The 26918-nt window shown below is 38.4% G+C and overlaps 1 long non-coding RNA gene across 1 annotated transcript; it reads right to left on the minus strand.

The window, feature by feature from the left end:
* Positions 1 to 6340: 6340 nt before the first annotated feature.
* Positions 6341 to 25829, minus strand: LOC137635754 (uncharacterized). Its single transcript, XR_011042774.1, has 4 exons — positions 25724 to 25829; positions 17377 to 17535; positions 14110 to 14354; positions 6341 to 9810 (listed from the first exon to the last, which is right to left on the minus strand). It is a non-coding gene; the product is annotated as an uncharacterized lncRNA (long non-coding RNA).
* Positions 25830 to 26918: the final 1089 nt, after the last annotated feature.

The following is a 26918-nucleotide window of genomic DNA, read 5'->3' on the forward strand; positions in this document are numbered from 1 at the left end:
TTGAAACTGTGAAAAATGAGGCTACAACACTGATCGGAGATACCTTGATGATCACAGATGATAGATTGCAAGAGATAAAAGCTCACAGTGGAAGTGACAGTAATCTTCAAGCAGTTACAAAAATGATCAGAGAAGGATGGCCAGATGCTAGAAATAAAGCTCCTGAGTGTGCTAGAGCTTTTTATAATTATAGAGATGAACTGCAGACTGAAGATGGTTTAGTGTTCAAAGGAAATCATTTAATTGTTCCTAAGAGTCTCAGGAAATAGATGTTGGACATTGCACATCAAGGACACATTGGAGTGAAGGGTTGTCTAAGAAGGATGAGAGAAGCGCTGTTCTGGCCAGGAATGTCCTCGGATCTGAAAGCATTGGTTCAACAGTGTGATGCTTGTTTGTCAATTAGAGACCTTCCTCCTAAAGAACCGATGAAAAGTCATGAGTTTGCCCTTCGTCAATGGTCAAAAGTAGGAGCTGATCTATGTCATATTGATAACCGGATACTCCTTATAGTAGCTGATTATTCTAGCAGTTTTCTTGAAGTATCAAGAGTAAATTATACGACATCGACTGCCATCGTTAGAGAACTACAAATTATATTTTCTCGTCATGGAATCCCAGACCAGTTAGTAACAGATAATGGGCCACAGTTTATCACACCAGAATTCTGTTCTTTTGCAAAGACATGGTCTTTTGAACACATTACTTCTAGTCCAAGGTTTGCACAATCAAATGGAAAGGCTGAGAATGCCGTGAAAATAGTAAAGAAAATGTTCACAAAGTGTAAACTAACTGGAGAATTAGAGTTTTTGGCTTTACTTAATTGGAATAACACAGCAACAGATGGCATGTTGACTAGTCCAGCCCAAAGACTTATGGGTAGACGTTATAAAACTACCATGCCCAGCATGTCATCATTACTAAAGCCTAGATATCCTACACAGCAAGATTCTTTAGTTAGCTTGGAAAAAAAGGACAAGCAGGCCCATTACTATAACAGAGGGACACGTGCATTGAAGCCTATACCCGCAGGAGAGGCGGTACGCCTCAGACTGCCAGGTATTAAGATATGGACTCCTGCGCTTTGCATGGGAGACGTCGCTCCTAGATCTTACAAAGTCAAGGTGGGAAATAGATAGTATAGAAGAAATCGACGGCAGTTATTGGCTACAGGAGAGAGATGTTCGGATGACTTGGAGAACACTGAGGTTGATCCTGACGTGCAATTGGACGATAATGATCTGGAACAGATCTTACAGGAGCAGAGTTTGATATGGAGCTGCAGTCCACAACGGAAAGGAAAGAGTAAACCTGAGCTGAGAAGCGAGGATGCCTGTGAGCCGCTCGTCGTTAAAGAAGCCTATTTGGAGGACGATGTCCTTAAGACATCCGAGCCTGAAATCCAAAATAGACGTTCAACACGCTTCAAGAGTAAACCTTAACGCTATGGCATAGATAATTGTTGATAGTACATGTATATTAACCCTCTTACCCCTGGGCTCTTTGGAAATTTCCAACCCTTAACCCCCAGGGGGTTATTTTTTCCCAGCACATTTTGCAGTATATTTTTTTTAAATTGCTCTAACAGCCTTAATTTTTGTCACAGAGAGGTCAGGTTGGTGTCATTCTCTTGGAAAATGCCTGAATTTTTTAAAAAAATTATCAAAAATATGAAAAAAAAATTCTTATAGCATTTTTTTGCAAGGACGTACCGGTATGTCCATGAGAGTAAAGGGGTGGGTTTTGTGAAACGTACCAGTACGTCCTTTGGGGGTAAAAGGGTTAGTTTATTTGTATATTAATGGTTTTCAGCATTGGTATTTATATATATAGTTATTTTATTGATTATTAAACTAATTTACCACATACAAACTTCTTTTGGAAGAAGGGGAGATGTAACGAGTTGATGCTCGTTAAGCAGTTTAGTATCGTTTACTACCTAACTATTTATTTATGTAAATAGCTGATATGATAATTATCTTACATAAAGTTAAACCTTACTGTTAAACCTAAGGGCAGTATTCCTTTGGAGATTGTAGCATTAGCTTACGTTCAAGGCTCTACTGTCTATTTGACTTATACTAACAAAGTCTTGGATTATTATGAAGAAGGTTTAATCTCCAACCTATCACAGTCGGGTATAAGAGGGAGCTCCCCCGGCACTTCTGTCAGAAGCAGAAGGAGGTCCCGAAACCATTCTGCATGGAGCCACATCAGCGCTATTAATGACATATATAAGTTACTTGAAAATCTCATCCTGTTGAGGATTCTCCTAAATATGAAGCGTGGGGGAACGCATAATCATCTAGGTGATCCCGCAGATGTTGAAAGGTATCTTGAAAGACCGCCTGCGGATCCGGTACTGGAGAGCAGTAAACCGGGTGATTCCGGTTCAAGGACGCTGCTAACAGGTCTATTGTTAGCAAACCCCACAAAGTCAAGACTTTTTTCACTATCTGATGGAAGCTACAATCTGAGCCTGTCTGCTCAGTTTGTCCGCCACGACGTTAAACTTGGCTGACAGGGATATCGAGTTGTCCTTGTCCATCACAGTATTTCGAAAGTCAGCTGTCAAAGTTGCCATGAAATACAGTAGTACCTCCTTGTTTGTTTAGATATGCCACTATGGCAGTGTTATCACTCATCAACACTACCGAGTGGCTTGAAAGGAACTGTTAGACATTTTGAAGGAAAAGGAAGGTTGTCCTCAACTCCATGAGGTTTATGTAGCATTTATGTGGGCTAACTCGGACTACAGGTCAGAGACCACATGGTGCAATAAGAGTGTATCACACCCCTCTCTTGATTCTCCCATGAGGAGCTTCAATTCGGGCAGAGGAGGAAGAAGATCTACATCACTGAAAAGCTTCGAGTCTGAGACCCATCAACTCGGTTCTTCCTTTGCTCTGGGATCCCTGTATTCAAACCATAAAGTCTTCAGTTGCCACTAAAGTGACCACTTATAAAGACAACTGTTGCGGACCGAGCGTTCTAACGAAGCCAGGTGTCCCAGCCACTGTTGCCACAGGCGAGTTTATGGTGAAGGACGAGCCAAAAACTTGCGTGCCCCTTCCTTGAGTCTTTCCCTACATTTTGAGCAATGGGAAGCCTGCGTGTAGGAGTGTCCTCCTGGGACATCAATGTGCCTGGTCAAATGTGAAAGCTGCACCATCAATAAAAGCTACACCTGAAAAGACAAACCGGAAAGATTTTAACGTTTAGCTAAAGTCAGTTTACGTGGAAGAAGGAATCTATCTTCGACCACGGCTGGGATCAAAGTAAGAAATGTATGAATGAGCAAGGAGACGGTGCTTCTCCCCGCTACCATTGGTTAACAAACGGGCGGTCGCTTACCCCTTGTTAAGAGTTTTTATAGCTGTATGTCAGCTAGTTTTGTAGGAACAAATCAGCTGCAAATATTCGCTCAGGAATGTCAAATATCAAAACAAAATACTTGTAAAGATATCAAATAATTGGCCTAACGATGCATTAAAAAATCTTTAAATTCAAGATAAAAAACTTATCCCATAAGCAATGACACCCTTAAGGGGTCTCCCTTTGAAACAATAAAATACCAGACTTATGTCAAAAGAACTTTTACAGAGTTATTTAAATATTAAGAAGTTCTCTTTAACAATAATTACATCATATTCAGTATGAAATTATACAACCTTTTCAACCTACACAAAATATATACTAAATAAACTAAATTGTACTATACTGCAGGAGTGGCCGAGGTCATAAATTTATCAAAATGTCTGATAATCATCTCTACATTAAATCAAAATCTACAATTTTGAATTAAAGTGCAAGTGAACATTAATAATAAACCTTCAATTCGATAAATTGATTGAACCTGTTCTTATCATAGGCACATACAAAGGAACATTATATAATCAATCATAAAACCAAGATCAAAGTAACTATCTTAAATGAAAAATTCTGTTATGTTTCATGAACACAAACCTTATCTAACATGTGATGGAAATTGTGCCATCTCAAATAATAAAGGCCTATGCTTCAACATTTTGCATTTTGAATAAAGGCCATTTCACACTATAGAAAAACAGAGAACTCAAACTATAGAAAAACAGAGAACTCTGAGCAATAGGCAACATGCGACATTCAATTAAGATTACTGTACAGTTTTTTAAACAAACCTGATTCTTTTTTCTAATAGGCTTAATGACCCCTATACTTCTTTGCACTACTCTGAGTATCATTCTTTATAAGGGTTCTCTTGCTTGAGAATACATTCGGGCACACTATTCTATCTTATTTCTCTTCCTCTTGTTTTGTTAAAGCTTTTATAGTTTATATAGGAGATATTTATTTTAATGTTACTTTTTTTAAAATTTTATCTTTCCTTGTTCGTCTCCTCACTGGGCTATTTTCCCTGTTGGAGCCCCTGGGCTTATAGCATACTGCTTTTCCAACTAGGTTTGTAGTTTAGCAATAAACAATGCAAGAAATGAAGGTTGTAGTTTAGCAAGAAATGAAAGAGGAACTTTCACATTGTACGGTAGGATTTAAACCGACATGTGGAACTGGCTCGTAAGAAACAAATTTGCCAGGCTCATCCAAAAGAGGAACCACTACAATGCAGTTATGTGGTACTTCTAAGATGGTTTAGACCTTTGGTCGTCTTGGATCATCTATTAAGTTAGTCCATAAGTAAACAACTTATGGAATGGGCTTACATGAGGTCAAGCTATAGATTAGACCTCGACATGACAGAAAGAGGCCCTAAATATCATGCTCACATTTGTTGACCCGTTAACCTTCCCACTATTTTAGAACTAATCAAAAGTTATCATAATACATTGCATAAGTATCATACAGCCAAGACAGTATGTGAAGTGTTGACCGACATCTCCCTATATCTCTTTGACATTTAACAATAAACACGCTTGAAGCCAAAACACAAATCAAATCTTCTAAAAAGGTGAAAAGAGCGCCCGCAAAAATCAACCGCACTGTAGCCACCAGCCGCGTAAAAAGGAATAGCGAGGCGGGATCGTATAGGGGCACCTGAAGGTGATAGGATGTGTAACGGCTCCTTACTTATCCTACCCCTTAGACTGTACTTCGGCAAGAAAGGTACTGTACTGGACAAGTTTACAGTACTCTGAATGTAAGGAATTGTGTGGCATTGGCAATTTGTGAGGTCAGATTAAAAACCAGAGAAAAAAACATTGCAACATCAATTAAAAAAACTCTGGAAAACTGTACTCACAAATTGCCAATGCCACACAATTCCCTAAATGAATCCCAAGTCTTATGGGCTGCCAGCAAAAGAGCCCCCACACACAGTGGGACAAACCTAACCGAAAACATCCCAAGTTATTACCAAGTGCTTGATTGGTGAGATTTGTTGAAAAGGCTCTTGATTTTAATAATAAACCTGGGTTTATATGTTACACTGATTCAACTACACTGGCATCACTGTAGATGATCAAAGAGTCCGGCTGACCTAAAAGCTAGAGGGTTACTAGCGGAAAAATAAAACTTGTTGGAAATAACTTTTGGTTTGGTGGTACTAGTAATCTGTCGGATCCCACAACTGTTCAATGAATCCCCTTTGAAGATAATTTATCCTCTGGGTATAAAATACTATAAAAGGATAAACATTTCAAGCATGACATCCCTCTACGATGCAGTTTTTAAAAGTTTAGTAAGTCCCCTTCAAAACCTCTAAAGATGAGGCTACGTTCTCATGGAAAGTATCTCATTCAACAATTTCATCAGGCTGACTGAAATAAACATTTACTTCACAAACATGTTTGTTGTTCATCAGAGTACTTTAGATATGGGAAATATATATTGAGCTTAAAAATCTAATAATGAAGGTCTTCTTAGATTCTATGCCTCCCTACAATCATACAGATAAAGAAACTACAGTAGTACCTCGGTTTACGAGTCATTTAGCATACAGTAAAAGCAAATTGGTATACAAGCACAAAGATTTCAATTAGTTTATGAGCATTGTATTGGTCTAAAAAGCAAAGATTTTACTTAATATTCACCTTTATAATGTTAGGGGTTATAATTTGTTCACTCAATTCCATTACAAACCTTTAAAAATGAGTTTTTATTTGTATTTATGGAATACATGAGTGAATTTCCTTTATTTCTTATGGGAAAAAATTTCTAAAACATGATTACTTAATATTACGAGCTTGCTCTTGGAATAAAAATTAAAACTCGTACACTGGGGTACTACTGCAATCTGTAATAAAGAATCCTCTCCTTTCTACTTAGGGAAATAAGCACGAATGTGTTCTCAAACTTACGAGAAACTTAGAAATTCATCCAACAGCGTTCAAACCTCTCTCCCTATGAACTAATCCTGAAAGACCTTCAAAGAAATCTTGATTACAAGCCTTTTCTTCTATACACACTTCTCAACTGATTGAACTCTTTGGAGGAATCTGACTAGGTCTCTATTCCAGTGGGGATTTTAAAGTCTCTGACTTGTCCTGATAGAGAAGGCCCCCCAACTCACAGTCGACTTGAAAACACTCGATTTAAAAACATTTAGAGATACAAACAAATCAAATTGAAACTAATACAAATAAGATACAGAAATTACTGTAATATAACATTATATCATTTGATATAGTAAGTAAAAAGACATTTGTGGTAACCTGACATCTATTTCCTAGGAACACGACTATTTGCTGACTTATGTACCTGGAAATCATAGGCATGGGTTTCAGGTTAAGCCTACCCTAGGATAGAATTTAACATAATTTGACTTATAAACAGCCTTTTTGGAACCAATTAAGTTTGTAAGTTAAGGACCTGTAATGGCAATCTGTGAAGCCAGATTTAAAACCATAGGAAGAAACACTTATCACCGCTATGTAATAACCGTACATACAAACTGTCACAACATATAAATCAGAACGACTTCCAAGCTATTATCAAATGAAATTTCAGTTGTGTATATATAAACTTGCATAACAAGATTTATACAAAAAGAAAGTCTGGTATATGATAACCCTGTATCAGCATATACTCCGAGAAAAACTATACCGACATATTTTGTGCCGATTAGTTAGTTTAAACGTGTTTAGAACCGAATTTACAATCGCAAGCTGCTTAGAGACTGAGTGGTACCTTTATCCTCTCTGACAAATCATTAATACAGGGAAAAATTAAAACCTTAGCAGATATTAATGATGGGCTAAAAGACACCCAAAAATAGATGTATAAATATCATTTGAGGAATACTTTGACTTTTTTATATAAACCTATGATGGATAGTCAATGTTCTTATGGAAGGGATTTTGACGAAGGAAAAATCTATTTCTGGGCTCAACCTGTGTCGCTCCGTGAAATGCTCCTTATAAAGCACCATTTCTAAGGTATAAATACTGCTAAATATACCAGAGAAAAAAGTTGCATGGAATGGCAGGAATATACCCAGCTCGCTCACCCTTATAGGGTGTCGGTATAGTAACTGGGGCGTGTTAAATCCACTATCAGAGGTCCCTTACCAATTGGTCTATACACCTCACAGGTGACATCATCCTCTTACAAGCAAATACAGTACGGAAAACAGTGAGAAAATTAATAAATCAATATTGCCAATAACTGTGATACAGAGGCCATGACTATAAAATAAGTTTAGAGACCTTTTCAATTGAGCGAGGTGTTACCACTTCTGCAGTATATGTACAATATCACACCCTATTAAAATCATTAACAGGCAAAATACATTTAAAAGTATTTTAGCAATAGAGAAAAAACATTATCTATTTACACAGGTGAAAATATGTTTACAAAAGTCATTTATCACAGCTGAAGAGACTAAAAACCATTATCTATTTTCTACAAAATCACTTTACACAATTCAGATGAAATGGATTTTTTCTAAGACTGGGTTAATTCTTAAAATTTAAAAAGGAATATTTTTAAATGGAAATTTTCATAAAAACCTAAATGTATTTCTGCCTATTAATAACGTTATAAACATACCTAGTAAGCCCTAAAAATCAGATACAATTCGAATACACTTGAGGAACAGAATGCCAGGATGTCTGCTTAACATGGAGTACATAAATGCATGGAACTATAGGTGCTTGATGAGAATAATTCTTTATCGGTGACTAAGCCTACATTCGTAAGTAATGTGACCTTTGCAGATAAATTCTAAGTTCAACATACTGTTCTAAAGGTACTTCTTGCTCCTAGCAGATGAATTCTATTAAGTTCAAAATACTATTTTAAGGTTACTTCTTGCTCCTAAGTTCCTTTCAACAATACTGAACACATTAAACTATTGAAAAATTCAACCGCGACGGCAACGAAACCTGAGCAGGAACTACGGAAACTCAATTAGAATTCTCCCTTCTGAAAATAATGACTTTTGCTATCCCTTCCCTTCAGCGTGTTTCTTGTTACTGAATGCGTTAAATCGTGGAGAAATTCAACTACGACCCTAATGAAACCTGAACAAGTACAGTACTACAGAAACTTTATCGAAAGTTTTCCTTCTAAAAATGACAATTATGGAAATAATTTGTATTTTTTCCTAACGATACAACCCTTTAGCTATTTATAGCAAAAGGTTTGTCTCCCACATACGGAACTAACAATGATTTCACCAATCCCTGTATTTTATGACGCCTATAAAGTTAACTGTGATATATCATAATATAAAGCTCTTTTAGGTTTAAGTGTTTCTTACAGAGCTCAGACTACAAGCATCGAAGGCTTTTATACAATTACGTAAACGGTCAGATTTGACTTTACCCTTCTGATGAAAAAACTGATAACCTCAAAAAGCTAAAAATTTTTATGAAAGAGTAATAACCTTTTGTTAATCCCTGCAATTATGGACATCTAAGTCTAAATTCATCAAACAGAATTAGAACGAGATCGAATACATTCAAGTTCACACACTGTATCTAAATAATATACCTTATCCCTTTCCCCCCAAAGGACGTACCGGTACGTTCTTGCAAAACACTGTTAATTACATGTTTTTACATATTTTCGATCATTTTATGAGAAACTTCAGGCATTTTCCAAGAGAATGAGACCAACCTGACCTCTCTAGGACAAAAATTAAGCCTGTTAGAGCAATTTAAAAAGAATATATAGCAAAATGTGCTCGAAATTTAACCTTGTGGTGGGGGTAAAAGGGTTAATTCATACAGTACATATCTTTCTGTATCTCCTATCTTCAGCGGATAAAACAAATGCTTTTCCACACATTCCCTTACAGGTCCTCAACTTGCAAAATTAATTGATCCCAAGAAGCTGTTTGTAAGACAAATTGTTTGTAAGTCCAATTCTTTTACATTTTGGACTAGTTTAGACCTAACCTGAATGCCATACCTATGATTTCCAGCTAAAAAAGTTAACAAATAGTCAGGTTTCATATGAAATCAATAACAGGATATTACAAATGTTATCTTTCTTACTGTATTAAATGATAAAATATTGTTTTATTGTAAGTTGAGGACCTATATATGAATAGTTTGATTTAACTATACTGTACAAAATAACATAAAAAATAGTTTACTTTTCACCACAAATGTACAGACTAAAGCTACAGACACCTGTTCCTCCTTCTAATACACTTCTAAACAATACCTAATATTTCTCATACAGAGAATGATACATTCAATACACCTTTACGACATTCCAAGTATTACGCTATTCTTTTCAATATGGCTTCTCTTTCCAAGGAGATGGATCAGATGCGAGTTCTTGATGAAATTCTCGTCCTTGGGGATGCTTGAATTGGTGGGAATCTCTTCGGTCGATTCTCTTCATGCAGCCGTAACGCACCAACATCTGTAAGAGAAAATTGCGATTTTAACATGTTTTTCATTAACTGATTTAAAGTGATTATTATTATTATTATTATTATTATTATTATTATTACTAACTAAGCTACAACCTCTGTTGGAAAAGCAAGATACTATAAGCTCCAGGCCTCCAACAGGGAAGAATAGCCCAATGAGGAAAGGAAATAAGGAGATAAATAAACAATATAAGAAGCAATGAACAACCAAAATACAACACTTTAAAAACATAATAATTCATTCCATGACTTTTCATACTACAAAAGGTCCTTGACTTTCAAAAATTCGGATACAGAGAAAAATATAACTGAAAATACCAAAGCTAAAGAAATACAGTAATAAAATAATATTATATCATTTAATACAGCAGGCAAAACGACATTTGTGGTAACCTAATATCTATTTTATAAGAAACTTGATTATTTGTTGAATTTTGTAGCTGGAACTCATAGGGATGGGGTTCAGGTTAGGTCTAAATTTATCAAAAATTCAACTTACAGCAATTTGACTTTTACAAACAGTTTCTTGGCATCATTTAAGTTTGTGTACTTTAATAGGTTAACCCTTTACCCCCAGGCTCTTTGGAAATTTCCAACCCTTAACCCCCAGGGGGTTATTTTTTTCCCAGTACATTTTGCAGTATATTTTTTTTAAATTGCTCTAACAGCCTTAATTTTTGTCATAGAGAGGTCAAGTTGGTCTCAATCTCTTGAGAAATGCCTGAATTTTCTCAAAAAATTATCAAAAATATGAAAAAAAAAATTAAATAGCATTTTTATGCAAGGACGTACCGGTACATCCATGGGGGTAAAAGGGTGGGTTTTGTGAAACGTACCAGTACGTCCTTTGGGGGTAAAAGGGTTAAGTTTGTGTACTTGAATAGGTTAAAGTATGAAGACTAATGAGGTGAAAAATATCACGCTAAAATAGCTCGTCATTTCAAAACATTGTAATAAAAACTGTGTTGATAAATTACTCAATAATATGAAAAACAGAATGAAGGACTCTTGGCAACATTAACAGTTACATTTAGGTGCTATTATAGTATACTATCTACCGTCAAATTTCTAATATAGTATGGTATCTACCACAAAGTATGTTATCTGCCGTCAATGTTAATCCTCCTGTTTGATGAGGATTATCAAACAGATTACTTACCACCAGTATGTTATCCTCATTGGACTTTAATGATAGTTTAATAATATTTATTGGCAGGACAACATGGATGCTTAATTATAAACAGTTTGTAGGTTGGGTTAGGTTAGGTTAGATTAGGACATGGGTGCATAATTATAAGCAGTTTGTAAGTTAGGTTAGGTTGGGTTAGACTATGTTAGGACATGGGTGCATAATTATAAACAGTTTGTAAGTTAGGTTAGGTTGGGTTAGACTATGTTAGGACATGGGTGCAAAATTATAAACAGTTTGTAGGTTAGGTTAGGTTGGGTTAGACTATGTTAGGACATGGGTGCATAATTATAAACAGTTTGTAGGTTAGGTTAGGTTGGGTTAGACTATGTTAGGACATGGGTGCAAAATTATAAGCAGTTTGTAGGTTAGGTTAGGTTGGGTTAGACTATGCTAGGACATGGGTGCATAATTATAAGCAGTTTGTAGGTTAGGTTAGGTTGGGTTAGACTATGTTAGGACATGGGTGCATAATTATAAGCAGTTTGTAGGTTAGGTTAGGTTGGGTTAGACTATGTTAGGACATGGGTGCATAATTATAAGCAGTTTGTAAGTTAGGTTAGGTTGGGTTAGACTATGTTAGGACATGGGTGCAAAATTAAAGCAGTTTGTAGGTTAGGTTAGGTTGGGTTAGACTATGTTAGGACATGGGTGCATAATTATAAGCAGTTTGTAGGTTAGGTTAGGTTGGGTTAGACTATGTTAGGACATGGGTGCATAATTATAAGCAGTTTGTAGGTTAGGTTAGGTTGGGTTAGACTATGTTAGGACATGGGTGCATAATTATAAGCAGTTTGTAGGTTAGGTTAGGTTGGGTTAGACTATGTTAGGACATGGGTGCAAAATTATAAGCAGTTTGTAGGTTAGGTTAGGTTGGGTTAGACTATGTTAGGACATGGGTGCATAATTATAAGCAGTTTGTAGGTTAGGTTAGGTTGGTTTAGACTATTTTAGGACATGGGTGCATAATTATAAGCAGTTTGTAGGTTAGGTTAGGTTGGTTTAGACTATTTTAGGACATGGGTGCATAATTATAAGCAGTTTGTAAGTTAGGTTAGGTTGGGTTAGACTATGTTAGGACATGGGTGCAAAATTATAAGCAGTTTGTAAGTTAGGTTAGGTTGGGTTAGACTATGTTAGGACATGGGTGCAAAATTATAAGCAGTTTGTAAGTTAGGTTGGGTTGGGTTGAGTTGAGTTAGGTTAGGTTAGGTTAGGTTGGGTTAGACTATGTTAGGACATGGGTGCATAATTATAAACAGTTTGTAAGTTAGGTTAGGTTGGGTTGAGTTAGGTTAGGTTAGGTTGGGTTAGATTAGGTTAGTACATGGGTGCATAATTATAAGCAGTTTGTAAGTTAGGTTAGGTTGGGTTGAGTTAGGTTAGGTTAGGTTGGGTTATCAAGTCGGTAGTGATCCTCCTTATTAGAGGCGGATTAGCAAGTAGACCGTACCCTTAGGGACTGATGGTGGGTATCATACTATAGTCAGAGAGGGGTGGTAGATAGCAAAATCGACGGTAGATAGCATACTATAATAGCACCTACATATTTACTCTGCTCAACTGTTACTGTTCACTTGCTTTTTATACAACAAATGTAGCCATTTCTAGTTCACTTCAGAACAAAGGCCTCAGTCATGTTAATCTATATCTGGGATTTGGCATGTTCTTATCACTGCATTGGCCAGTGCGGATTGGTGACGGTGGGAGATTTTCATCTGATCGTTCACTGTAAACCAACCTAGTATGGGTGGGCCAGACTAGTACAGCTTTGCTGATCATGGCGATACGCAAACCCTTTCACGACATCAAGCTATTCCCACTCAGAAAGGGCTTTTTATAGTCAAGAGCTAAAAAATTTCTTCTTACAATTTTATTATTATTCTTCAAAATATAATTATTTCACTACAAACCAATTGCTCTACATTAACCCAATTTTCTAAGATTTCACCAGTCGTTTTTATCTCGAGCTTTTAAATCAATACTTCTCCATTCATCAGCTCCTGCTTAACAACACATAGTCCTCAGCCATGTAGGCCTGGGTCTTTCAACTCTTCTATTACTTATCCTAAAATATTTCATGTATCTTTATTCATTACTTATATACTGTATAGTTTACTTGCTATTCCCTTACTTCCTTTCATCACTAGACTACCTACCCTGATGGAGCCCATAGGCTTGTAGCATTTTGCTTTTCCATCTAGGGTCATAGCTTGGCTAGTAAGGGATAATGATTTCTGTGTAAAAACAAATACTCTAAAAGGCTGATTTAATCAATTTTTTTATTCCTTACCTAACAGATTTTTATATTTCTTAACCCTTTTACCCCCGGGGTATTTGGAAATTTCCAACCCTTAACCCCCAGGGGGTTATTTTTTTCCCAGCACATTTTGCAGTATATTTTTTTTTAAATGGCTCTAACAGCCTTAATTTTTGTCAATAGAGAGGTCAGGTTGGTCTCATTCTCTTGAAAAATGCCTGAATTTTCTCAAAAAATTATCAAGATTATGAAAAAAATAATTTTTATAGCATTTTTTTGCAAGGACGTACCGGTACGTCCATGGGGGTAAAGGGATGGGTTTTGTGAAACGTACCAGTACGTCCTTTAGGGGTAAAAGGTTTAACGGATATGCCGGCTAAGGTCTGAAACGTTCATGAATGCAAGACGCGTGAGAAAAATGCAAACCTACACAATACAGTACCTTTAAAAATACCAGACTTAATAGAATTCATTTTTATAATCACATTTACAAAACTTAGCAGTCTAGAAATTAATCCTTTACAAAAAGAATGATATCTCTTAGGAACAAAATTACAGGAGAGGGGGGTTCCCAGTTCCCTCGTCCTGTCCCTTTTAGTCGCCTCTTACGACACGCAGGGATACGTCGACGTTATTCTAATTTATGTTATGCCCCTGGGGCCACAGGGGACATAACCCGGCTGAATCCCACGTCAAGCTGGGAGGAGCAAAGGGAGGAAACGTTCCCTTTTGTTCCTTTTTCGATATCCACTACCCCCCAAAATTGGGGGAAGGACTTGGTAAACAGACATAAAGAATTATCATTAGTCTACTGTTCATTAGTATTCAAATCCTTGTTACCTTTATTAGAGCGATGTAGATTGGTGTCTTGATATTTATCCAAAGACTGAACAACACAATGGTCTCGGCATTGGCCAATTGTAGAAGTCATGTTACATCAAGTCTTACACGTGTCAGAAAGGCCATCACACTGTGGAGTTGAGTGGGGAAATGATGAGCCACAGTGCCCCCGAGATGTGTTCATAACCATACAAACAGGCTTTCAGCTTCCTTCCTTTGCAGACAGTCATCGTAGAGTTCAAAATCTGTGAAGAAAAGTATGAATTTTAGCATTTCTTGCATTAACTACTTTGAAGTCATTCAAATAATCATTTCATAATACTACTTATTCCTTAAATTCTTCTACTTAACATGAAGACTCATGAAGTTTTTAAGTGGAGATTCTCACACTCAAATACCCATCGCTTCGAAGTACTAATAAAAACTCTACGTTGATAAATTACAACTCAATAGCATGAAAAACATAACTAAGGATTCAGAAAAAAATAAGCTCACATATATCCAGCTTAACCCTTTTACCCCCAGGCTCTTTGGAAATTTCCAACCCTTAACCCCCAGGGGGTTATTTTTTTCCCAGCATATTTTGCAGTATATATTTTTAAAATGGCTCTAACAGCCTTATTTTTTGTCATAGAGAGGTCAGGTTTGTCTCATTCTCTTGGAAAATGCCTGATTTTTTTCAAAATATTATCAAAAATATAGCATTTTTTTGCAAGGACGTACCGGTACGTCCATGGGGGTAAAGGGATGGGTTTTGTGAAACGTACCAGTACGTCCTTTGGGGGTAAAAGGGGTTAATAGTCTAAAGATTTTCTTCTTAAAATCACAATACCATTCTTAATATATAATTATTTCACTACAGACCAATTGCTTTACATTAACCCAATCTGGGGTAGCGGAAATATCCACACGCTAGAACTGCACAGAAGTCCAGTTTTCGAAGATCTAAGTATGTACTCAATACCCTGAGAACCTCTAGCGGTGAAACTGATCCTTCTCTACTCCAGAAATGAAATGCCATATGACATTAACCAACTATTACAGTACTACCGTAATACAACGGAAATACGCAAAATTACTCGGCACGCCATTGTATACAGGTGAAACAGAGGTGCAGAGTATGTACTTTAAACTACCCGACTTGAATAAGCTAAGGCATGAAGAGTACATAGGTTTATTACTGAATTAGTCACACACAATCAAATACAGACATATCAATAAGACCTGGACCAATATTCAGATATCATATCATTATCATCTCCTCTTAAGCCTATTGATGCAAAAGGCCTCGGTTAGATCTCGCCAGTTGTCTCTATCTTGAGCTTTTACTTCAATACTTCTCCATTCATCATCTCCTACTTCACGCTTCATAGTCCTCAGCAATGTAGGCCTGGGTTTCCAACTCTTCTAGTGTCTTGTAGAGCCCAGCTGAACGTCTGGTGAACTAATCTCTCCTGGGGAGTGCGAAGAGCATGACCAAACCATTTCCATCTACCCCTCATCATGATCTCATCCACAGATACACTATACTCAATTTAGATTCCTATATGACTCCCATCTCAAAAGGTCTCTTAAGAGACACGAGAACTCGAGTGACGTCCCACGCTAGGTGGACAAGATTATTCGAAGCTATCCAAGATACCAACGGACCGAGGGTAAAAGTATTCAGGGACCTGTGTGTATATCCCTCAAGATAGTGAGTGGTGAAGATTGTCTGACATTTCCAGACTCCAGCCGCTGAGAGACTCTTCCTGAAGGCTCATGTCAAACCTAGACTTCTGACTTTGTGCGCTTTTTTGGAAATTACCCCTGCAGGATCCGCCCGTCTGATGGCTTTCCGAAGAGAGAAAACGGTGCTCCTGGAAATCTTTTTCTTCACCCTGCCAGTAGTGTAAGCTTGTTCTCGTCGGAACCGAGAGCAGGTAGCAGCTCCGTGAGCTATGTAGTGTATGCCAATCCTTCTACTTTGGGATGGCTACATTCCACGTACGTATCCAACTGTATTACCTGACGAAAGAAGCAAGAACATACTAATAAAGTATCGCTTATCCTAGGGTAAGGTTCTAAATACTACACTGTTTCTACCACTGGGAGAGAAATTGTAGGAGTCACAGTTCAGCGACTCTTATCGATGGGTCTTCTTGGATATTATTATTTCAAAGTTCCATCAAAGAATCTATTTCCTTTATGACACTCGCCAGATGGTCCGCAAACTAAGAGAATCCTAGCCGACAACTGTGCAAGCAAACTTGGCCTCTCAGTGCTTATATAAGTGCCAAGATTAAATTATCCTGGGGATCGCCGCGACAACGTAATAAGCTTTAGTGCATGACGCCCTTGATACAAAACTGGACTTCGGCATGCTGGAACCAGGCGAACACTTTTCTGCTAGTGAAGGGTGGTAGTTTCATTGGGGCAGCATGTGCCAAAAAGGCAGGTTAGGTGGGCAGCATCTTAAAACAGTAAGGCATAGCAGTAGGGGGGGGGAGGGCAGGCAGGAGGGACAGGTCACTCCGCTGGTCACCAATGTGTAAGCAAGCCATTAGGAGGTGACTAAGAGATGAGTCAAATGCAACTACAGTAACTTTATTTGGACAAATCAAGAGTATACACAACCGGTTCCTGCCAAGAACGACATAAATATTCAAACACAATGATTCAAGAACACACAGGCATGAACAGGTTATCAGTGCGAGGGGAAAGCGATAACGACAATATACAAAAAAATAGAAATACCTTTCCAGTGTACGAGCGTGTGTAATACACGTGCGCTACAAACCGATACCAAAGCTCAGTTGCCTTTAATAAGGGAGGGGCTCACCTTCCGCCTGCCAGAGACAACTATCACCTTATCAAAAGTTTTACCAGATGCTTTCCAGCTGAAATCATTCTTTCTATTAAGGGACAATGCTTTGTATTCATGTAAGAACAAATAGTTTTAAAAATTATTTAACCAGATTCAATTCATTCCCAAAAAGGTTTTCACATTACTTAATATCACAAACATTATCTGAGGAGAGCAAATCCAGCCAGCAAATAACTGTCCGTTAAACTAAGGCAACACGTTTACCATTCTAGATACTGCTGTGCCGCTGTTTAACAGATATGCTGGCCTACTATGTTTGTAAATGCAGCTTTCCTGCATAAACTACTCTACAAAATACTCTAATAGACCTAACAGAATTTATCATTACAATCACTTTTAAGAAACTTGACGGTTTAGAAATAAATCCTTTATGTAAAGGTAAGAATTCAAATCCTTCTTACCTCTACTACAGAGATGTAGGGTGGTGTCTTCATGACACAACTGCATTAGTGGCAACCAATATTCTTGCCATCTTCCTCCAAAGTAAACTTCAAGATTCGGGTACTCTTCTCTCCTACTTCCCGCATACTGCTTACGCAAAGCATCATTTCTGTCGAGACCTGAAATGAGACAAAAAATATAACACGTAAATCAGTACTACTAATAATGTTGAGATCTTAGCATTAAAATTATCTTGCATGCATACTAAGCAGTGCTCTGAGGAAAATACTGTACCTAATTTTTATCAAAGATTAATATTCTGAGTAATTATTCATTATTCAATACTCAACTTTCAGTTAATAGAAAATCAAAATCAAGATATTCTTTTAGTAATTTGTATTTTTCCTAACTATACAAACTTGAGTCCTTCAATATGAGCTGGAACTTGACTCTCAATATTTATAAAATGTCGTGGGTAGTCACTGCAAGGAGGCGGGTAAGCTCTGTCCACCAGACAGGCTACAGAGAAGCCACTTTGGCCTTAACCTAAGACTTGTAGGGCAGTTGAGGAAGAAAGTTAAAAGGTCTCAGATTTGTGTGATTCGTTCCTTCACAAATACAAATATTTGTCCTTTAACCAGAGACTTATAACGAGGAGACAGGAAGTCCCTATAACCAAACTGGTTGGTTCAATTCCTGGGATGTCAAAGCATTCACACAGGTAAAGGGAGATAAAGTTTGACCCCTGCCGCCCTTATAACAACCTGAGAAAAAGATGTCCCGGGTGATAAGCCAGGTTTCTGCCAAAACTTGACAAAAGGTTATGAAAAAACTTCTATTGATACAAATATGGTGTCTGTTAATGCATGGATACAGTAGGAAATGGATTTGCATATATCTCTATTCATACTCTCCCACACGTACGTTGCTCCATTGGGAGGTTTACCTCCATCAAAGTCCTATCCGGCAAGTAACAGCAATACCGCCACACTCCAAGTGAAGGGAAAGAAAAGAGGAAAAAGGGCCATGTACTGTTATAATCATGTAACAAGGCACACCTGACGATCCACGTTGTTTTGCCCATTGTAAATTCAGTAGATTGTACTATAATCTAAGTTACTAGGACTACCAAGATGTTGCACTCACACATGTAACAGTAGACCAGTTGAATCCCGATGCCCTAAGCTTGCCAGCCAAATGCTGTAGTGATTTCCATACCCTTATTACATGTGTCTCTTTGTGAACAGTAAACTGTTATTAATTCAATCACTATCCATCTACTGTGTAACACCCTCTCGAAACCAAATCCAATAATGGCCCAGCCTAAATGCCCAAGTATGAACTGGGCTCACCAGCCCCTGGCCGAGTCGTTACGTGCATTCAAGGCGCATGAACTTGTACCTCGAAGACCAGGAAGTCACAGACCCAAGCAAGCAAGCAACTAAAATTAAAATCGCCCTCGGCGATGAGGGCATGAGGCGTATCTTGGCGAGCGGCATCACTGAACAGGAGCAACGCGTGCCGCAGAACATATGGAGGCTTGTTGAAAGTGAGGTCGATGCAACGGTCAAAATAAATTTCCGAGTTCACCGCCTCCAATTCGTAAATACCAAACAGAAACCTGCCGAAACAATCAGTCAATTCCTGGCCCGACTCCATGAAAAAGCGAGAAAGAACGAGTTTGACAACAGAGAACTCAACGAACGACTTATCGAAATGACCATACTACGAACACCATTCGAGGAATTTCGGAAAGAACTCCTAACTAAATCGAAAGGTCGGGAATACGAGGTCATTGCGGCCTCCACGGCATCATTACGCTCCATACATATGAGCTCTGAGAACGCAAGTACAAGCCATACCAACGTGGATGCAATCCGAAGGGAAAGCAACGAGCCACGGAACAAACCACAAACCCCGGACAACCCCTGCGGGAACTGCGGGCTTAGCCATCCCATAAGATCATGCCCCGCTTACAATGACAGATGCAGTGGTTGTGGCATCAAGGGGGCACTGGAAAAAGATGTGCCGCAAAACTGTCGGAGGCAGAATAGTGCCAGGAGACAACACACAGCAGACACAACGCCAGAGCAAGACAAGAGGGCGCTCCTACCGACGTCCAAATTGGGCTCCTAGCCACAGGCAACACGAAGTCATGGCTAAGGAAAACCCCGATCTTGATGAGCAAACAGATTATATGCCAAACTTCGACATGATAACGATATCCGACATAGGAGTGGCAACGAAACGAGAAGCATTCTCAAAGCTCATGGTCAAGCATGAAAACCCCCCAGCCTATGGGCCCCTGAAACTCAAAATCAACACAGGTTCCGGAGGCAATACGCTGCCCTTGAGGACATACAAGCAAATGTTTAGTGATGCACCCACCAACCTCGTAATACCCCCAGAACCATCAGTAAGACTAACATCATACAGTGGCAACAATATTCCCTGCCTGGGGTCACTAATGCTCAGCGTCCGCAAACTCAGCATTCTCGCAAGAAAAGTTCTTTGTGGTCGATGTGTCTGGCCCAGCTATACTTGGCCTTCCCTCGTGCCAAAAACTTGGTATTGTGGAGATCAAAGTCAACGACGTTACTGGAGTACCTGAGCAACCAAGCCAACAGGGCCCTATTAGATCAGTCGAGCAACTAAAAGCGCAATTCCCAGCACAGTTTGACTGTATCGGCAAATTGAAAGAGCCCGCAATTCTCCTACTCAAGGATGACGCGATACCTTTCTGTGATCCGCCCCGTAAGGTGAGTATCCATCTGAAGCCCCGCATCAAGTCTGAGCATGACACTATGAAGAAAGAGGGGGTTATTAGACGCGTAACCGAACACACAGACTGGTGCAGCAGCCTCGTGTATGTCACAAATCCCGATAGAAGCCTACGGATCTGCCTTGACCCCAAGCGGCTCAACCAAAACCTCAAAAGATGTCCCCACAAGATTCCCACTCTAGAAGAGATCAACCCGGTATTCTCCAAAGTGAAGGTGTTCTCCAAGCTAGAAGCCAAAGCAGGCTACTGGAGTATACAGCTACACGAGGACTCGCAACTACTGACAATGTTCCGAACACCACACAGCCGGTATTGTTGGACAAGACTACCATTCGGGCTGAATGTAAGCCAGGACATATTTCAAGCCAGGATGGACTCTATCATCGAGAATCTCCCAGGTGTTGTTGGCATTGCCGATGACGTGGCAATATGTGGGAAAGACCAGTCGGAACATGACAAAAACCTGATGGGGTTCATGCAGTGTGCCACCCAACATGGGCTCAGCCTAAACTCGAAGAAATGCTCCATTCCGAAACCAGAAATCAAGTTTTTCGGAACACGCTATACCAGCAAGGGCATGATGCCAGACCCGTCAAAGGTACAGGACCTGCATAACATGCCGTCACCCTCCAAAAAAGAGGAACTACAGAGATTCCTGGGAGTAATGACTTACCTCAGCCCCTATGTACCACATTACTCTGCTCAGTCACAAAGACTTCGAGATCTGGTCAAGGAAGATGTGCCCTTCCAATGGGATGAAGACCATGAATCCACCTATCAACACCTGATATGCCAAATAGCGCCATCAACCACGCTATCTTACTATGACCCAACTCGACCCGTGGCTCTTGAAGTCGATGCATCGCAAAAAGGCCTCGGAGCGGCCCTCATCCAAGACGGGAAGGTAATAGCCTTCGCCAGCAAAGCCCTGACACCAACGCAGGCAAATTACAGCAATATCGAGCGAGAGGCCCTTGGACTAGTACAGGGCGTACAACAATTCCATACCTACCTATACGGAAGACTTCGAAGCCGTCACTGACTACAAACCCCACGTTAACATCTGGTCAGTGCCTCACCTAGACTACAACGTCTTTTCTTGAAACTACAGGGGTATAACATGAGGGTCAAGTACAAGGAAGGACGAACCATTGTACTCTCCGACGCCCTATCACGCCTTCCTAACCCACAAAATGAGAAGGAAATCCCCTTGGATACACGAGTGGACAGACTAGAACTAGATAACATCGATGTGATATCAGTCGCACTCATAAAATTTGGTCCCCAGATTTTGGAAGAGGTCCAACATAGGTCTGACACCGACCCAGTGCTGCGCACTCTCAAGCATACTATCATCGAGGGTTGGCCTACCTCAGTAAAAGGCTGTCACCCCGATATCCGCCAGTTTTTCTCATACAGAGAAATCCTTGCCGTGGAAGACGGAGTCATATTCAAAGGGCGACAAGTTATCATCCCCAAAGAGGTCAGAGGCCGGATACTGGACCAGCTCCACCGGTCCCACAAAGGGATCACAAAAACACAAGCCCTGGCACGGGAGTCTGTATTCTGGCCCAACATCGTAAAGAATATAGAGGACAAGGTCAGGGCATGTGACATATGCCAGAAGTACCAGCCCCAGCAAAGTTCTAGTGTAACCACGCATCATGACATTCCCCCAACGCCCTGGTTCAAAGTCGCCTCGGATATCTTCCAAATTGGTCACAAGATATATCTGATCACAACTGATTATTTCACAAAATTCACGATAGTCACCGAACTAAGAAACCTGTCATCTGAAAGTGTAGCCAACCTACCTCAAATTCCTGTATTCGCTGTTCGGATGCCCCAAAACCCTGGTCTCAGACAACGGACCTCAATACACGGGAGCAGCAATGAGGGACTTCACAAAAGCCTGGGGTATTGAGCACATCACATCAAGCCCACATTACCCTCAGTCCAATAGCCTCGCAGAGCGCGCAGTCGGAACATGCAAGGCGATCATCCAAAAATGACTTGAGACAGGCAGTCTATGCATACTGCATTACTGCACTTACGGGCCACCCCGATCGACAATGAGACAACCAGCCACGCAGAGCTCATGTTTGGTCGCAATGTGACCACTGACCTACCAGGCCGATACGAACCACATCTCGCACACATCACGACCCGCAACTACCTCCAGTTAAATAATAATAAACGGCCCCCCTCGTTTCATGACCGAAAATGCTGAGAGGTCGTTATCAGAGTTTGAAACTCAACTAGAAAAGTTATCAGTCTCAGGACTGATAAAAGATTCAGAATAATGAATTTAATTTAAAAAGTTACGAGTCTCGGACTGGAGAACAGGCTCCATTTCGAACACTGTCGTTACATATGTGTATCAGGTTTTCATTTCATTTTACTATATTTTAGTGTTGTTGTTCTTTGCATCCAAAAGAAATAGAAATTAAAAAATTGTTATTTATTTTCATATTTATGACTGCCCTGCTGTAACCAACACTATTCAGACCAAAGTCTGCAAAGCTTATAGCTATTATGCTTATACAGTGATGCCTCAAGATACGAAAGTAATCCGTTCAGGATACGGTTTCGTATCCTGATTTTTTCGTATCCTGAGTCGCGTTTTACATGTAAATAGCCTAATCCGTTCCAAGCCTTACAAAAAGTCACCTTTTCTTTCATAAACACGCTAAACTGTAGTAATAAACATGCAATGCAGCCATTTCTATCATTCAATAATTAACCCAACTGTTAAAAACAGCCTAATCGATTCCAGAAACCACTATGAGATTATTCAATAATGTAGTTATAGCCTCGTTATCCCCTCCAAGCCCTAAGAAAACGGTACATTTTCTTTACTACTGTATAAAAGTTACGGTACTGTATGTAAAGCCTTTGGATCTGTGAAGGTGTATTGTTACCTGTATGCCTAAATTAGGGGTTGATACCCTGAAAAAAAAGGTACTGTACTCTCGGCGTCGAGTTGGGATCTCGTAAGCTTTACGTATCCTGAAAATTTTTTTGTATACTGGGGCATAAAAAACTTTGTATCGCTTTTCGTATCCTGAATTTTTTGTAAGCAGAAACTTTCGTATCCAGAGGTATCACTGAATTACTATCCACAATCACAAATTGTACTATGCATGTTTATTGTGAAGGGATGAAAACAATGGAATACGTTTGAATATGGAACTTTCATCGTTTATCTCTTTGTACTTATATGCCAGATTAGTTATTATGTGTAATTAACTCTTTATATGTGATAAGGGGGATGTGGTATCATGTAGTCCCATGTAGCATATGAATAAAGGGCAGTCTCTACCTAGTACCCAAGCCATCAAGTCCTGTGTTTTAGTCACTGCAAGATCAAAATAGCGAGATAAGAAAAGTCCTCAACTTACAAACTTAATAGGTTCCAAGAAGCTATTCGAAGCTCAATGGTTTGCACGTCAAATTCTGTTCAATTTTGGCCTAGGGTGGACCTAACCTAACTCATATGCCAACAATTTTCAGTTGGAAAATTCGACAAATAGTCCCTCTTCATATTACAAACGTCATATTACTTACTGCATTAAATCATTATTATCATTATTACTTGCTAAGCTACAACCCTAGTTGGAAAAGCAGGATATGCTATAAGCCCAGGGGCTCCAACAGGGAAAGTAACCCAGTGAGGAAAGGATACAAGGAAAGGTAGAATATTTAAAGAAAAGTACCACCATAAAAATTTCCTATATAAACTATAAAAACTTTAACAAAACAAGAGGAAGAGAAATACGATAGAATAGTGTGCATGAGTGTACCCTCAAGCAAGAGACCTTTAATCCAAGACAGTGGAAGACCATGGTACAGAGACTATGGCACTACCCAAGACCAGAGAACAAATTATATATGTTTTATTACAATATTTTATAATGTGCTTTTGATACAACAGCCAGAAACAAAGTGAAAGTTACGCTACTTGGTGGGTGGGAGGGTCCTACAACTACCTCACTTAAAGCTTAAGCAGACATTGAAGCTTTGCTCATACTATCATCAACAGTAAAAAGTTTGCATTATGTTAAGGAACAAACACAGATAACTTGGATCAATGCCAGGTTTACTAAAAAAGACTCAATTATGCCTATTTCAGGCAGTTCCTCATCATTTTAGGGACCTCAATTCAAGTACCAAACACTCGTAAACATCTTGTCAACACCCAAAAGTTTTATATCTGTAATTCATTATGGAAAATACAGTATTCCGTTGCTATATGTAAATTTCATTCCCTAAACTATATATTGATTCACGCAGTTCATTTCTTTATTTGCACTCCCCAAGTCACGAGACCAGGGAGACTTTGTATATCAGCGGCCAGTTCCTCATGTGTGGATTAAAAATGGACATTATTATTATCATTATTACTAGCCAAGCTACAACCCTAGTTGGAAAAGCAAGATGCTATAAGCCCAAGGGCTCCAATTGGAGAAAATAGTCCAGTGAGGATAGGAAATATGGAAATAAATAAATGATGAGAACAAATTAACAATAAATCATTCTAAAAACAGTAACAACGTCAAAACAGATATGTTATACATAAACTATTAACAATGTCAAGAACAGATATGTCATATATAAACTATAAAAAGACTCATGTCAGCCTGGTCAACATAAAAACATTTGCTCCAACTTTGAACTTTTGAAGTTCTACTGATTCAACTACCCAAATAGGAAGATCATTCCACAACTTTCCCCCCCTAACCTAACCCACAAGCCGTGTCCTTATTTACTTACCTAACAGGGGGTTAACGTCCCCTCTGCAACCCCCCTCACACTGCTGTATTCTAAGTTAGCCACAATACATTCAGGTGGCCACCATCATACATACACCCCGAGACCAGTTCTGACAAGAAAAAAGATGGCAGAGCCTTTGTACATCAGTGGCCAGTTCCTCACATTTTCATTAAAAAATGGACATCAACTAACCTAAACTTTCCCCCTAACCTATCCTACAAGCCCTGTCCTTACCTAACAGGGGCCTAATGCCCCCTGCGACCCTCCTTACACTGCCGTATTCTAAGTTAGACATAATAATACACACAGGTGGCCGCTATCATACATACACCCCCTTAAATATTAAGCAGTCATTTTTGACAGGTTGCATAACCAGTGAGGAACATTGTGCTACAGTAAATACTTAAAACTAAATTTTCATTACTGACACAGTTTGGCCCTACGATCTACGGTTATATTCTAGTTACGGACGGGACAAACTTATCTACTAAAACACATGTTTCTCATAGAAAAACGTCTGTTTTCTTCACAAATTACACTTCTTTTCACGGCAAATAAATAACTTAGTGAAATATAATTTCACCAGGTCACCTATGGGGTTAAACTTACACCAAAATAGCAATGACTCCTTTGGGTATTATTTTAAATGGTAAAATTAACACCTTCTTGGGCCGAATGAATAGCTCCTAAGCAAGACATAATCTTGGGCTATTTAATTGTATATACTAATGATTTAGGCTATGATATCTATATCTATATATTAAACAATGAATATATTCCTAAATAAATGTAATAATTTACTTTAATCTTACCGTTAAATATAGTTGAAATAGATTTTTTCACCTTTTTTGGTGCACTAATTTAACACGCCATTGAAGCCACAAGTTTGTTTACGTATATTCCGTTCCACCATTTCTGCCATCCAGGGCCTCATTTTTCTTATATTGTATCTCAGTTTAAAGTATTTTTTCTCATTTATAACAATTTTAATATGATAAAACTATGTATTATTATTATATTTAATTATTTTTATAACGAAAATTAACACCTTATACGTATATATTATCAAATTTATGTTTTATATTAAGTAGATATAAGAGACACTACAATAATTCGTTCTAATTTCATGTGGTATTTACTTTTATTTCTAGGGATTTATAACTTTATTTATCGGCAATTTCTTTTACTTTTACTTTTTAGGGATTTTTAACTTTATTTCTCGCCCTTTATCAAACACTAATAAGAGTTTGTTCAGACAGACCTTGGTGTATGAAAATAATTTCTTTCCTGTTTATATTTTGCTCTGTATACATTCTATTTAATCATCATTTAATCTAAGCTTCTTTCCTCTGCATCCATGTTTTTATTTCAGTTATTATCTCATCAATTTTCTTCTTTGTATCTTGTATTGTTGAAATTGAAAGGTAGAACAGAGTATTATCTGCTTATAGTTTAAAGCCCAATTTTTATTTTCTCAAAATGTGTGATGTGACGTCAGAGATTCCTGTCTATAAATGAATGGGGTGAAAAGCCTATACGTATTTTAGATTATTTAGAGCTTGAAAACTATTTTCTAAATAAAATTATCTTAGTAATACTATTAATATCTAAATAAAATAAATAAAGAATCTTATTAAAGGCCGTAAGTTAAACAAATAAGTCATATTTAAAGGAATAATTGACTAAGATTCTGGCTACGATGTTATGTGTGTTCGTATGTGTGTGAAACCGTAGTACACGAAGGCAATAAGTAGCCAGGAGTTTACCACTGAAGAATCATGCCCAAATTTCCAAATTCTTAAAGTTCTTAACACATGGGGTATTATATATTGAGTTAAATACATTTAAACATATTATATAATTAAATTGAACCGATCAATTACCAAATCATAACCTTAATTAGAATATACGTTATTGTAAGGATTAAATGCCAACAATATACTTATTTCAGATAAAGTATAGTTTAAAATTGCAACTTTTATTAAACAAACTCGAAGACAATGATTT

Source organism: Palaemon carinicauda, unplaced genomic scaffold (assembly GCF_036898095.1).
Source record: "Palaemon carinicauda isolate YSFRI2023 unplaced genomic scaffold, ASM3689809v2 scaffold167, whole genome shotgun sequence".
NCBI classification, from domain to species: Eukaryota; Metazoa; Arthropoda; class Malacostraca; order Decapoda; family Palaemonidae; genus Palaemon; species Palaemon carinicauda.